Genomic DNA, 16,254 nt, shown 5'->3' on the forward strand with positions numbered 1-16,254 from the left:
ATGAATATTTTTGCTGTGCGGTGACAGATGGGCTTGTAATGCATGGTTTAGTAATACATCGCATGCCCCTGAGGCTCCGAAGAGCTCAAAGCCAAGATCCACCTTCATCATATCAATGAGTTCATTAGATGTATTCTTTACATGTCATCAATTTGCTTCAACATTTGTTGATTAAACTGATTACAGGATTAGTAAATGAAGGAGGCAGCATTATTTTGTCTTATTTGTATTCTTATTTACATTATAGTAATAACCAGTAATTGATGATGTTGAGATTGTTTAAAATTATTATAAAAAATAAATGTTAGCGAGTGTGATTCTGTTGGATGGGTCCCATGTATTCTACAACAGGGAATTCTTCTAAATGTAAATCTTCACTGACCAAGGAAGGGAATGGAATCTACCAAACCAAGGCCACTAGCTGCTGGTTAATTAACCAGTTGCTGGCTAATTAATTGGAAGCTAGTAGATTTAACTAACCAGATTTCTGTGGTGGTGGTGTCTATAGTATACTTGATGTAGTTTGCACTGTTTTACCCCATGTAAAATAATGCTAATTTTTGTAGTTGGTGCAAATTTAGGCAAAATGTATGTAGCCTTGTATAGAACCAAATTAACCACTTGCCGACCGCGCACTCATACCGCGCGTCGGCAAAGTGGCAGCTGCAGGACCAGCGATGCAGTATTGCGTCGCCAGCTGCAGGCTGATTAATCAGGAAGCAGCCGCTCGGGCGAGCGGCTGCTTCCTGTCAATTCACGGCGGGGGGCTCCGTGAATAGCCTGCGGGCCGCTGATGGCGGCTCGCAGGCTAAATGTAAACACAAGCGGAAATAATCCGCTTTGTTTACATTTGTACGGCGCTGCTGCGCAGCAGCGCCATAAGGCAGATCGGCGATCCCAGGCCAATCAGCGGCCGGGGATCGCCGCCATGTGACAGGGGACGTCCCGTCACTGGCTGCACAGGACGGATAGCGTCCTGTGCAGCCCTGATCTCCGGGGGGGAGCAGGTAGGAGAGGGAGGGGGGAATTTCGCCGCGGAGGGGGGCTTTGAGCTGCCCCCCCCGCCAGCCACATGCAGGCATGAGAGATCGGACCCCCCCAGCACATCATCCCCCTAGTGGGGAAAAAAGGGGGGTGATCTGATCTCTCTTCCTGCTACATGATCTGTGCTGGGGGCCCACCCAGCACAGATCACTCAGCACAGCGCTGGTCCTTAAGGGGGGGTAAAGGGTGGGTCCTCAAGTGGTTAAAGAGGTACTACAAGCAAGGATTGAACTTCATCCCAATCAGTAGATGATACCCTTTTCCACTAGAAAAATATTTACCTTTTCTTAAATAGATCATCAGGGGGGTCTGTATAGCTGATATTGTGGTGAAACCAATCCCACAGCGTGATGTCATGATCTAGGTCCTGGCAGTTTGCTGTCTGTGAGCCTTGTTGAATTGTGGGAAATAACAGTTGTTTCCAACTGTCAAACAACCAGCAGCTCCCACTGTGCATATGTATATCTATAAAAAAAACAACAACAACCTGGTGCATCCTGTACGGGCCGGGGGGGGGGGGGGGGCAGTATAACAACACCCTACAGGTAAGTGGTGAGGCTCAAACCCCCCCCCCCCCCCCCTCCCCCCCAACCTCCCATGGCACACACCATTACAAAGCTCTTTCATGGGAGGTTCATTTTCAAGAAAATAAATTCTGGTGCTCTGGTCACTTTAATACTTATAGGCCCTTATTCAATTTGCTTTTTCTCCTAAGTTTTCACCTGTTGGTTTAACCTTTTAGCAGCCACACATAGTAAAACAGTATATGGCTGCAGGGCCACATTTTTCTTGGTGCTGGGGAAGTGTGCTATTGCAGGCTATGCAGAGAGCAGCAGGAAGCTGTCATAGTTACCTGCCCAGATGGCTGGATTGTCGTTTTCTGCTCTCCCCCACCTGCGGCATCATTGCAGTCCTGACATGTCTTCTGGGTCCCGATCACATGATATGAATGATATGACATGTGAATGGGGCCCAGAGGATGGTGTCAGCATTACAGTGCCACTCAGTGGAAGAGTAACAATTACACCATTCTCTGGGCTCTGATAACATGTCATATTATGTGATTGGGACCCAGAAGAGGATGTTTGGAGTGCAGAGCTGGCACGAGGTTGACAATGAGAGAAGAAAGCTGATCCAGATGTCCAGATAGGTAAATATGACAGCTCCCTGCTGCCCACTCTTCATGGCTGCATCAGGCAACCGACTTTAGCTGCCCTGCCAAAAGTTATCTAAAATGAGACAACTCGGGTTAGGCTGCGAAAAGGTTAAATAATTTGTCAGCAGCAATTGAAAAAGTTGGTGAAAAAGTACTGTCAAAATAGTATTAGAAGTATTTTCTTGCTTAGTTACTTGTTGCTTAAAAGGCATTTTATTGATCGATTTCTCATAGAAGTGCACTGAAATCGATCAGATTGATCGGAAGATCGATTGGAAAATCGATCGGACAGTAAATCTGCTGATAAATCTCATTGTGTATTCCGAGCATTACAAATGCTATCACCATGGAAAATGAATGTTGAAATGAGCGTTCATATATTTACACTACATAATATAACACTTTATTTAACCCCTTCGGGACCGGCTGCCTACCCCCCCTTAAGGACCAGGTAGTTTACATGCGGGATTCCTAGTGTGGGAACTTAGCTTTGGTCCCCCTGGGTGGCCAGGCATTCCCCGTATTGATGGCAGCCTTTACTCACCTCCCAGGCTCCAGCGATGAGCTGCTGTGGACCCCTCCGCTCTCGCTGGCTTCCCGACTCGTACTGATGCTAAGTCCCAGGTCGCGGCTTGATGACATCATCAAGCCGGGACCTGGCACTTGCCGTCAATACAGCAGGGAGGCCGGCCAGAGCGGAGGGGAGCGCCGATCTTCGGGGGAACGGCAGGAAGGTGAGTGGATCCTCTTCCTTCCTCCCACCACCGCCGCAGCTCTGTAAGTGATCACTACGATCCACCGGTTATCATAGTGATCACGTGATCAGCAGCCATATGCGATGGCTGCTGATCACTGAGGGTAGATGTCAGCTGTCATATGACAGCTTAATCTCCCCTCTCCGGTGCGCACGATTGCGTCGGGATGGTTCTTTAGCGCAGATGTTGAATCAACGTCCAGTCAGGGCGGCAGCACCACCTCCTGGATGTAGATTCAAACTACATCGGTCCCCAAAAGGTTAGCATATGTTGAAGAAGTGTTTTTCCAATTAGATTAGTTAGATTTTATAAGGGGTTGTGTGATGAGTACAAGTGAGAAAACCCATTTTTTTCTTTTAATCAATAATATTATTTACAGTGTTCCCAAACACCTTGCATGCATTCAGTAGCGTAGATTAGGAGCTCTGAGCCCCAGTGCGAGTTTTCCATTGGGCCCCTCAAGCACTCTATACATAACAATTGGTTTAGAGAACCAAAACCTGCCAAAGACAGCTGCAGTATCAGAGAGGTGTAAGCTGGGGAGGAGAACAGTCTATTAATGGTTACAACTAATTAAAGCACAAATATGAGGTGATCATTACCAGCTTAGCACCAATACATAGCTAATAAAGCTGATGGAGGGCCCCTACTGGGCCCCCCTGGTCGAAGGGCCCTGGTGCAGTCACTACCGCTGCATCCCCTATTGCTAAGCCAAAGCATGCATGTCATTAAAACAAACCTAAACTGAAGATGAAAAGTCAAAATAAGTACACACATCATACTTACCTCCTGTGTAGTCTACTCATGAATCTTTCTCCTCTCCTGCATCCTGTTTGTCCACTATGGTCAATGGAATTCTCTGTTCTCCATTTTGAAAATGGTCGTTACCCCATAACAGCTTCCTGGTCACCTCACCGTTAAACTGTATTAACGCCCACGTGAGCCATAGGGAAATATGGACATTACCTTGCTCATCAGTTGTCCTTTCAGTTAGAAATGACAGCAACTGATATATAACTGACAGCAACCGATTTATTTCAGTTCCGACAAAATCTTGTCAGAAATGGAAGAAATCGTTATAAGAAGAAAATGGTGAGCTTCTGAGAGGAACTGACTGCAAGGCAAATATGAAATATTAATTTGCAGGTACCTCATGTGTTTATTTTAAATACTTTTACTTGGTTCAGGTTTCCTTTGAATTCTTCTCTTTTTTTGCTATAAGTTGTTTCAGCTTTAAAAGTCAGAACAAAAAAGGAAGGTGATCTTTCTTTATGCAGGTTGCGTGTGTAGTTTCATTTTTCATAATAACATGTAAAATTATTCAATTCTGCAAAGCATATACTTACAATCCGCGCTCCATGCTGGGCAGTCTAATATGAGAAATGCAGGCCTTGCATAGTATTCAAGCTTAACAATTATTCTAAATAATGGATGTGATTTAGTCTCAAAGGAAGAAACACATTAACCAAGCCCAGTAATAATAATGATTGTGCGATTCTCCCAAAGTAACCCTCTCATGCTGGTCTGGCGAGGAAAATCAGAAATTTACTAGTAGTTGATAATTATTGTTCATTAGGACACTGAGCCCAAAATCATAGTATAACATTAATATTGGTTCTGTGTGTTGTTTCAGCCAGAACAGCACAGTGGTACTGGTTTATGAATACTGATGTAAATTAAATTGGACTGAACTGCTGATGACATCCAGATGCTTAAAGAGAATCTGTACTCTAAAATTCTTACAATAAAAAGCATACCATTCTATTCATTATGTTCTCCTGGGCCCCTCGGTGCTGTTTCTGCCTCTCCCAATCCTGGCTTGTAATTGCCATTTTTATGCAGTGTTTACAAACAAAAGACACAGCAAGTGATACCCTGAGAGTAGCTCAGTGTGTGAGTCATACAGAGTGTGCAGGGGGCCCAGAGAGGGTGTGTATAGCTTCTATCCAATCACAAGCAACACAGCACATTCCAGCTTGACTGCCTGAGCCCGACAGACCCGACAGAGGAGAGAAGATTAGATCATATAACAGAGATAACAGGTATAGGAACTTATAGGATAGAAGAAATAAGGATGAAAATTTTGTTACAGAGTCTCTTTAAGTTCTCTGTTGTATTTGGGGTATTGCTAGCTAGTTTTTATCTCCCGTCAGTACAACAAAAACATGTGTGAGTGTGCGTGTGTGTGTATGTGTGAGTAAATCTGTGTGTGTGTGTGTGTGTGTGTGTGTGTACTCACTTACACCCTCCAAAATATACCTCAAGGTTATTTATTATGCAAGGCATGCCCACTTTTTCAATTTATTTGGGTGCATATGCATTTTCTGACTTACAGCGGAATGCACAAACATAGACGGAGAAAGCTGGCCCATGTGGCCCATGGTGTGGGAGTGGGGGAGGGGGTCATAGCATGCAGTGAGTAGCTGAGCTCGCCCACCACCACAATACCTTTACACACCTATAGTACTACACCTAATACTTCACTCCTATAATTACTTGACTAACTGATGCAACAAAAGGTAATACACTAAATCTATTATAGCTCAAGTAGTACGCTGTTAGGTATTGAAATAAAACACTGCATGCCATTTGTGCTAAATTCAGTAATGCTTTAGTACATTAAAGTGAATGGGAACCGCATTTTAAAAAAATGAGATAGATACTTACCCAAGGAGAGGGAAGGCTCTGGGTCCTATAGAGCCTTCCCGCTCCTCTCCTGGTCCCCTCTTTCCAGTGCTGGCTCGCCCAGTAGCAGTATTTGACTAATTTAGTCAAATACTGCTTTACCCGGCCGAAGGAGGCTTCAGAAGTCTTCAGGGAGCCTGAGTGCTCCTGAAGAAGGACGGCCCTGTACTGCACCTGCGCAAGCACGCTCCATTGCACGCTCACGCCTGTGCAGTATGGAGCCGCACGTCTTCGGGAGGACACGGCTCCCGAAGACTTCCAAATACCCTTTCGGCGGGGGATTGAAACGGGGGGGAGCCAGCACAGGATAGAGAGCACCGAGAGAGGAGACAGAAGGCTCTATATGACCCAGAGCCTTCCCTCTCCTTAGGTAAGTATTTGCTTCATTTTTTTTAAAATGCGGTTCCCATTCACTTTAAGCATATGACTTTATAGTAGTTTTTTGTTAATTTATCACTTTGTTCTATAGCAGATTCTCAAAGACAGATTTTGCTTCTGAGAAAAAAACAAACAAACTAAGGGCTGGTGCACACCAAGAGCGGTTCTGAGAGTTTTAGAGTTTTTTTAGAATGCTTTCTGTCGGACATTTTTGAGATTTCTGAGGCGTTTCTGCCTCAATGTAAAGTATAGGAAAGTGGAAAACTGCTCTGAAAAATGCTAGATCAGAGAGGTTTCCCAAGCATTTTTGTTACAGTAGCTGTTCAGATACAGCTGTACTGTAACAAAATATAAAAAACGCTACAAAAAAAACCGCTAGGCGTGATTAGAAAATCAGTGTTTTCAGATTGGCTCAAAAGCTTGGCACGGATTAATGGCAAATATTTTTTTCTGCTTGATCATTTTGTTTTTACAGGCATACAAAACATGGACGTTGCCCTGTGCTTATAATAGAAATGGTATGTGGGAGTATCAATGTTTGATGCCACTCAGTGGATTACACCAGATGTTGAAAATGAGTAAGAAGCCCTCTTGCCCTGTCCTGCAGTGCGGTGGGAATTTCTGGCCACTCTTATAGCAACTGTCCTAACAGAGTACAGAGAGTACAATTGCTAAGCCTGAAAGGAAAAATCAATCTGAGCTTACGGTACTTTTAGTCTTGGAAATTCTTAGCTGGCTTCAGATAGAAAAGTAAAGATATCTTCTAATAACATAACACGAAATTCCAAAAAGACTTACCGTATTTTTCGGCATATAAGACGCACTTTTTCTTCCCCAAAACAGGGGGGAAAAATTAGGTGCGTCTTATATGCCAAATGCACCCAAAAAAATGTTGCAGAGTGCGCAGGGAAGCGCTTACCCATCTTGCCGCCATGCTCCTCTTCCCCTCGCTTCAGCCGCGATCCTCTTCACCTCCTCAGGCGCAGTTCTCGGATGCCACCTCCGCCGCCAGGTCCTCCGCTCCTGTGAAGGGGAAAAGAAAACATTAGTGGCATTGTCCCCCTCTCCTGCCGCGATCGGCTCGGTGCTGCCACTCACGGGAAGCCGCCGCCGCCCCCTCCGCCGCTACACGCCGAGCGTCCATCCTCTTGCCCTCCTACTTCCTGTTTACATCACGTGCAGCCGCGTCATGCGTAGCCCCAGCCGCGTTGCGCTCGGGCTACGCATGACGCGGCTGCACGTGATGTAAACAGGAAGTAGGAGGGCAAGAGGATGGACGCTCGGCGTGTAGCGGCGGAGGGGGCGGCGGCGGCTTTCCGGGAGTGGCAGCGTCGAGCGGATCGCGGCAGGAGAGGGGGACAATGCCACTAATGTTTTCGTTTCCCCTTCACAGGAGAGGAGGACCTGGCGGCGGAGGTGGCATCCGAGAACTGCGCCTGAGGAGGTGAAGAGGATCGCGGCTGAAGCGAGGGGAAGAGGAGCATGGCGGCAGGAACAGGTGTAGTATTAATGTCATTGTAGTGCAGCTTAGTGTTAGTATAGTACAGTGTAGTGTAGTGAAGCTGTGTGTTGTGTCAGTGCATTGTAGTGTAGTATAGTGTAGTGAAGGGTATTGCAGTGGTGTGTTGTGTTAGTGTTGTGGTAGTGTAGTGTAGCATAGTGTAGTGAAGTGTATTAATGTGTTGTGGTAGTGTAGTGTATTGTATTGCTGTGTAGTTTAGTTGTTAGGGCAGCAGGGATTAGTGTAGTGTAGATAGAGTAGCTTAGAGGCAGTTTTAGGGGGTAAAAGGTCCATAAGACGCCCCGGCAATGTAGACGCACCTAGGTTTAGTTTATTTTTTTTTCCCTTATTTTTGCCCTCTAAACCAAGGTGCGTCTTATATGCCGGAGCGTCTTATATGCCGAAAAAGACGGTATATAGCATCAGTCTGGGTTTATGGCGATTGTTAATTTTTCTTTTCTTATTTTGGTTCAAATTAAAGTCAAAATGTCCTCTTTAATAGTAGTGAAAGGCGGTACTTCATTCTGATATGCAATGGAGTGATGCCATGTGTCACCAATCAGGAAATAACCAAAGAATTCCTCATGTGACACAAGTCTTACTAGAGTTTGGTGGGTCAGTAAAAGGCACAAAAGTCTGGAAGTGATATAGTGTATTTCTCCTGGAACAATGAAAGCTGTAACAAAGATTAATGGAATCATGTAGTGAGAGGAACTAGTCATCATTATTCTGTTAACATAACATAACATGAAAACTACATGATGTAATGCCGCAATTTGCTTAGTTTATAGACTCTGAGTGCCCAAATTTCCTCACATTGCCGGAAATCACAGCTTTTACAATGGGTGCCTATGACAGCACTCTTCTTTCCAAGGCATCCTTTTTTTGCAGCACCACATTTTCATCAGTCGTTTTCCCATCGAAAATGCTATTTTTGTTTTTGAGAAAATAGCTTGTGTTTTCGAGTTTTTGCGGTTTTCACAAAAAAGCAAGACATTTATATTTTTACCATGAAAATTTGCGAAAAACGCAAAAACAACTTATTTTCGATGGTATTTTCGCTCAATATTCTAATTTGACATTCTTTTCACAAAAATTAAAAGAATATTTGCATTTTCGCTCATCAGTATCTAGCAGCTTAACAGTGCAAAGGCCAGTATTCCCGCTTTGTGCACTATATATTTATATGCGGTTTGTAATGATCGGTGTAACACAGAGAGGATCTGATTATTGGTAATATGCAGTATCACCAAAACTACAGATATATACCTGATTATTGATGATCTGCAGTATCACCGATAATCAGATATATTACTAACCTCTGGACACCTGAGAGATATGAGTGTTTGGTGCAACAGTAATACTTTGAGAACAATATCAGGAGGACAGGTACAAAGGCAGTAAGGAATACTGCACTAGAGAATGAGTACCTTTCAGCAGCCTGAGAATCTCCCGCAGGGAGGAGTCAGACTGGGAGAGGAAGGACCAGAGCGTGAGTGACACCAATAGGAGGATGTCACTGACTGATCTGTGAACTATCTCTTAACTGAGGAGATAGCTCTCAAGGTTGGATAAGTCAGGTCGGCAACACACGGACATACAAAGTACAAAGACAGGAGGCTGATTCGGTAATCCTAAGGCAAGCAGGGTTTGGCAACAGAGTATCAGATATAGCGAAGTACCAAATCAGTGAACAGAAGAGTGGTCAGAAAAGCAGAAAGTCATAACAGATAATAAACAATGCCTAGTCTTGGGTGTGAGGTCCTTGATTGCTAACACAAGTCCCTAATCTTGGGTGTGAGGTCCTTGATCATCAACACCCTGGAACTAGTCTGAGGTATAACAGAATTATAACACAAGTCCCTAATCTTGGGTGTGAGGTCCTTGATCATCAACACCCTGGAACTAGTCTGAAGTATAACAGAATGATAACACAGATTCTGACAATAAGGTCTGAGTGCTTCCACGTAGTGATCGTAACGGCAGACAACCAGCGAATGACCAGCACCCAGTATATATAGCCCAGCGCTCTCCAGCGCCTCCCCTAAGTGCTGGACCGATGGGAACTGGTACAATCGTCAGCTGACCGGCTTGGTCAGCTGACTCCCTTCTGGCTGTCATAAAAGTTCTGCCTCTCAGCGCGCGCCCTTCTGAACCTGTGTGGACTATCAGTCCCAGCCACACCAGACATGTCTTGCGTACCACCCGCCGCTCTGGGCGCAGAGCCAGCTGCACCGCTATCAAGGCATGCGGCAGTTTCTCCGCGTTCAGCCATACTGGCAGATGTAGGCCTACGCGTGCAAACCGTTGGATGCGGAATCAGCCGCCTTGTTCTGAGCACACGCGGCGGCTTTTCCGCGTTTTCTCACGCGATTCCTATAAGCTTGATTTACAGATATACTGTATATTTTATTATAAATCTTTATATTTATATGTTTTATACGTTTGTACATTATTTGTTCTCAAACACTGAGCTCCTTATATTTCATGATTTAAGACACTACAATTGGCCTGAGGTAGTGGGCTTAGACCCACAAAACATGTTGCCAGTGCATAGTAAATCTCATTGTTATATGAAGTTGTCATATTTTTGAGGTAAGCCCAGTGCTGGGCCGAAATTACGCATTAGCGTAATTACGCATCGTAATTCACTACAAATGCACCGTAAGCGTTACGTGTAAGGTTACGGTATTACGCGTAATTAATTACGCGTAGACCGTAGGTTACGTTATTACGCGTAACAAATTACGCGTAAGACAGTAAACTCCCACTGAAATTACACAGTCTGCCGTAATCGCGTAATATTACGCTCCCGTATAATATAAAATAGCCGCCGACTTTAAGGGTTAATAGCAAAGCCCCCTTAAGTGCTAAGAGCCTCAAATTTGGAGAATATATTAAGGAGATCAGAAGGAATAAGAGGAAAATTTTTTTTTTCAAAAAGACCTTATAGTTTTTGAGAAAATCGATGTTAAAGTTTCACAGGAAAAATATATACATTTAAAAACCCGCCGACTTTAACGGTTAATAGCAAAGCCTGCTTAAAATTTAGGAACACCAAATTCACAGGGTATATTAAGGGGATCAGTGGGAATAAGAGGAAAATTTTTTTTTAAAAAAGACCTTCTAGTTTTTGAGAAAATCGATTTTTAAGTTTCAAGGGCAAAAATGTCTTTTAAATGCGGAAAATGTCAGTTTTTTTTGCACAGGTAACAATAGTGTTTTATTTTCATAGATTCCCCCAAGTGGGAAGAGTTTTACTTACTTCGTTCTGAGTGTGGGAAATATTTTTAAAAAAACGACGTGGGGTCCCCCCTCCCAGACCTCTTTAACCCCTTGTCCCCCATGCAGACTGGGATAGCCAGAATGCGGAGCACCGGCCGCGTGGGGCTCCACACCCTGACAATACCAGCCCGCATGGTCCATGAATTGGGGGGTCTCGGAAGGGGAGGGGCAGCCAAGCTTTCCCCTCCCCCTCCGAGCCCTTGTCCAATCCAAGGACAAGGGGCTCTTCTCCACCTCCGATGGGCGGTGGAGGTGGAGGCCGCAATTTCCTGGGGGGGGGGGGGGGGGTTCATGGTGGCATCTGGGAGTCCCCCAGACCAATAGGGTTCCTTCTGATGGGTGCCAGCATGTATATGGGTGACAGGTGTGGGCGGAGTGGACGGCGGGAGCCGGCGGGGACTTAGAGTGTTTGAGGCGGCCGGCGGGTGAGCGGCGAGTGACGTCGGGTGCGGTGGTGTTACAAAGTAACAAAGTTGTTACATTGTAACAACTTTGTTACATTGTAACTGTTTAGTATATTTCCGAGGATATTGCGTGGGAACTGGCTTTTAAGGGACAGGTAAGTATTAATGGTTAATTAAGAATATTAAAGGACTTTTTTCGTGGTTATGTTTTTTGTTCAATTGAAATACTTTTTCTATGTGTTTGTGTGTTTATTTGCTTTTAACTCTTAAAGGAAATGGGTAAGGGGTACAAGTACCTCTATACTCATTTCTCCTGGGAGGGGGGGTGGGCATCTGGGGGATCACTTTTTAAAGGGGACTCCCAGATGCCACCATGAACCCCCCCCCCAGGAAATCGTGGCCTCCACCTCCACCGCCCATCGGAGGTGGAGAAGAGCCCCTTGTCCTTGGATTGGACAAGGGCTCGGAGGGGGAGGGGAAAGCTTGGCTGCCCCTCCCCTTCCGAGACCCCCCAATCCATGGACCATGCGGGCTGGTATAGTCCGGGTGCGGAGCCCCACGCGGCCGGTGCTCCGCATTCTGGCTATCCCAGTCTGCATGGGGGACAAGGGGTTAAAGAGGTCTGGGAGGGGGGACCCCACGTCGTTTTTTTTTAAATATTTCCCACACTCAGAACGAAGTAAGTAAAACTCTTCCCACTTGGGGGAATCTATGAAAATAAAACACTATTGTTACCTGTGCAAAAAAAACTGACATTTTCCGCATTTAAAAGACATTTTTGCCCTTGAAACTTAAAAATCGATTTTCTCAAAAACTATAAGGTCTTTTCGAAAAAAAAATTTTTCCTCTTATTCCCACTGATCCCCTTAATTTACCCTGTGAATTTGGTGTTCCTAAATTTTAAGCAGGCTTTGCTATTAACCGTTAAAGTCGGCGGGTTTTTAAATGTATATATTTTTCCTTTGAAACTTTAACATCGATTTTCTCAAAAACTATAAGGTCTTTTTGAAAAAAAAAATTTCCTCTTATTCCTTCTGATCTCCTTAATATATTCTCCAAATTTGAGGCTCTTAGCAATTAAGGGGGCTTTGCTATTAACCCTTAAAGTCGGCGGCTACCTAACATTGATCCATGCGTCAACTTTTCCGCTTGGCAGCATGACCTTACGCATTAATTGCTAGTAGGATTTTACGCGTAAGCCTGTAACGTAACAACCTGAGTTACGGTATTCTTACGCGTAATTGCGTAAGGGCTATGCGTAATTACAGGCATGTACCGAAATTGAATGTCTACGCCGTAAGCGTAATTCCATAATGCGTAATAGCGTAAAATTACGCGTAATGATCGGTAAGCGTAGCTTTTTCCATTACGCCCAGCACTGGGTAAGCCACCTCTCCTTTTTTATTTTAGTTGTTTTTAACTTAATTTTATACACTTCTGGGTACCTCTTACCCCCTTTGTGTTTCTCACTCTACTTTAGAGGGGTGATATTGGTCCCATGTGGCTTTGCCACACCTAGCACCGGTTGTGCTAGGTGTGAGAGCAACCGAGCCCAGCTCTTTCTGGACACCCGAGTGGAGTTGGGTTTGTGAATCTCCACCTTCACCAAGTGGTTGGTTACCCCCTTTGCACCTTACCTTTGTGAATACCATTTTCATTATCTATAAATTTCTTTATATTTATGACTATTGTGCTATTTGTTGTCTCTGTGAATTTTAAGGTGTCAAGCCACCCTCTCTTCATCTGGCACTTGCGTATGACAGAGGGCTTTCAGATTCCACCATAAATCTACCCCCTGTACTTATTCCAAGCTTTTCTTGAGCACTGCAAGTTGAGGTATGCTCCTTGAGCTAAATTTTTTTGTTTTTGTAATTAGTGGTCATTATAGTCACAGGCCAGAACTCAATAAAATTGTCTGGATCTAGAAGCCTCTAAACCAGAGCTTTTCAACCTTGTCCTCAAGTACCACCAGCAGTGCATGTTTTGTGGACTACAGAGGTAGTTAATCAGCACTGCTGAGGCACTTACTACCTCACCTGCAAATGTTTGTGGTTTTCCGCAAAACATGCACGGTTGGTGGTGCATGAGAACGGGGTTTGGAAGCCCTGTTCTAAACAGCCAGACAACTGATTATCTTAATTTCCAAAAAGACCATCACAAAGAGGTTAAATATTTCTGGTAAACAAAAAGCAAATTCCCCAGGATAAATATTGCCGTAAAATGTAACAACGCTTGCTCTACCGTGAAGGCTTCAAAAATTATTGATGTGACCCCTTTCTCAAACTATTAATGTTGGGGTCTGAGAGAAAGAGCAGATAAATCTGTCATCAACTTTTCCACCAAAAAGTGTTTATGAGACTTTATAAAACCTCTTTCTTGGCTTGAGAGTTTTGGAGTGTATTATTTGAATAAACAGAAAGCCATTTGTTTTCAATCTTCAGGTGCATAAATCAAGTTGTCTCTAAGAAGAACATTATAGCTTTCAAAATCAACTGTACTCTGTGTGTGATTGGAATTTAAATTCCAGTTTAATAATAGCTTTGCATCTCGGCCTCGGGTCAAATTGTATTATTTATACAAAAGCTAGCAACCTTATCTGGACCAAAGAAATCTGAGCAATGCTGTAATATTTTTGCATTTTGCTCAGGGCAATGTAGCTCTTTTGGTACAAAAATAAAAATGTTTCAAACATTCATTGTGTCATGAGCAGAAGTATGTTTGCTGTACACATTTTGTATAGCTTGATATGTAACAGAGAGGGAGGAAAATGTAACAATAGAAATTCTCACTGCTGTAAATGGAGCATGAATAGGTTACAAGTATTATTTCGAGAGAATGGAATGTAATACACTCCGAAGCTCTGTTTTGTTCCAAATGATGAATGCATTAGATATCATGTTGTTTTTGACATATGGAAATAGTCTTGTAGAGTTTCGAATGCATAAAAAAAAAAGTAATCGGTTAATGGGCTTCTTCTATACATAAATAACTGTGTGAGTGTATTTAAAGTGAAACTGCATATTCAGTGAGAAACAAGCTATTGCTCCATTTTCATGTAGTTGTCAGCTGTCCCACTGTTTCATGTAAACAGAATACAGCTGCTGCCCTATGATAATGTCATTATATATTAAAAATCAGTAATGCTATACTTTGGCATGATCACTGACTACTTTTATTGCTATCTCTAAAGAAGTTTTTGAAACTGCATTTGCCTTTTTAAGAACTATGGAATTATAAGTATACAGTGGTATACTTTGTAAACCACTAAAATAGGTTTCTAAAGTTAATTATTTTTATCCAAACAGATCTTGGAGTTAGTATTTTATTTAATTTTACTGCAGTGACAATGACAGATTAATTTAGACTGATTAATGCAGGCATACATCAAATAAGGGCGCCAGGGAATAAGGGCGCATGGTATAGACGAAATTTTATTGTCTATAATAATATTTTTATAGTTTCTTATTTTTTATCTGAGATAGAATAATAATTATGTTAAAATAACGGTAATTCATTTGCAAAATATCTAAAACAATGAAAATATATTTACGGTCGTTGTGAGTACATACCCAGCAACAAGCCAAACGCTAATGCTATCACAGGCGATAACTAGGGGCGCTCACCTAAGTTAAATACAAGGACTAACCAATCAGAAAGCATAAGAATCGAAAGTAACCAATGACATTCCAGCATGTTAGCAGGTCAGCTCACACACACACGGCGTTTACAGCGGCTGAGCATGTACTGAAAGCGCGTCCGCCGCCTATCCAATGGGAGCTGAGCACCATGCTGCACTCCAGTGACCTCAGCGGCCTGCCGAGACCCGGAAGCTTGCGCCCCAGCCTGGGTCTCGGCGTTCCGCCGCCATGAATGCCCTGGTTTCCCAGGATTTTTCTCATAAAACTCCCTTATTGCTAAATCAGCATGAACCTGTTTAGCAGGAACCCAAGATCTCTCTTTTTGTCCTTATCCTTTCCAGTCAATTAAGAATTGTAATGAATTTTTCACAATACGAGAATCTAGAATTCTCTCAACCTCAAATTCTTGTTCACCATCAACTTCCACAGGTGGAGGGGGTGGGTGCCAAAGTATTGTAATTAACTGCGGATTTTAACAGAAAAACATGAAAAGAGTTAACCCCTCTAATGGATGTGGGCAATTTGACTTTATAAGTTACCCGGTTAATCTTTTCCACCACAGGATATGGACCAATGAACTTGGGTCCCAGCTTGGCAGAAGGCTGGCGTAAAGGAATGTGATGGGTAGAGACCCAAACTAAATCTCCAGGCATTATCCTCAACAGTTTGGTGCATATCAGAGAACAATTTCTGGGTATAGCATTGCTAATGTTGTTCTGTACTTGTTCCTAAATTTAGTTACACCTTGAGGACCATCCCTCTAACTCAGGAACATTGGAAATACCAGAAAGTGCATTGAATGTAGAGTTAGGACCATAGATGATCTGGAAAGGAGACATTTTAGTAGAACTATTAATCTCATTGTTCATAGCAAATTCAGCAAACGGCAAAAACTGAACCCAATCTTCTTGACAATCTGAAACAAAACATCTCAAATACTGTTCCAATGACTGGTTCATTCTTTCAGTTTGTCCATTGGACTCAGGATGAAATCCAGACGAAAATGACAAAGAAACTCCCAATTCGTCACAAAAAGCATGCCAGAACTGGGAAACAAATTGAACCCCTCTATCAGAAACAATGTTTTCAGGAACACCATGGATTTTGAAAATATTCTCAATGAAAATCTGGGCTAATTCCTTAGCTGAAGGAAGTTTAGGAAGGGATACAAAGTGTGACATCTTACTAAATCTGTCCACCACTACCCAAACAACAGTTTTACCCTGGGAAACTGGAAGATCAACCACAAAATCCATGGATACATGAGACCAGGGCTTTTCAGGAATAGGCAAAGGCAACAAGGGTGCAGTACGTGCCACCTTACTTTGGGGACAAACAGAACATGATTTCACAAAAACATCAACATCCTTACTGAGAGAGGGCCACCAAACATACCTCCTGGGAAGCT

General features: G+C 43.4%; 1 long non-coding RNA gene across 2 annotated transcripts in view; it reads left to right on the forward strand.

Annotated features, from left to right (window-relative positions):
- Positions 1–1,476: 1,476 nt before the first annotated feature.
- The window catches only part of LOC137534111 (uncharacterized), a 95,665-nt gene continuing 80,887 nt past the window's right edge, over positions 1,477–16,254 (forward strand). Inside the window, exon 1 of one of the 2 annotated variants that reach the window (XR_011024315.1) lies at positions 1,477–1,589. This is a non-coding gene — a long non-coding RNA (uncharacterized lncRNA). Of the gene's footprint in view, positions 1,590–3,804; positions 4,102–16,254 lie in introns of those variants that run through there. The other variant, XR_011024314.1, reaches the window with a different exon arrangement.

This window comes from Hyperolius riggenbachi, chromosome 10 (genome assembly GCF_040937935.1).
Source record: "Hyperolius riggenbachi isolate aHypRig1 chromosome 10, aHypRig1.pri, whole genome shotgun sequence".
NCBI lineage: Eukaryota > Metazoa > Chordata > Amphibia > Anura > Hyperoliidae > Hyperolius > Hyperolius riggenbachi.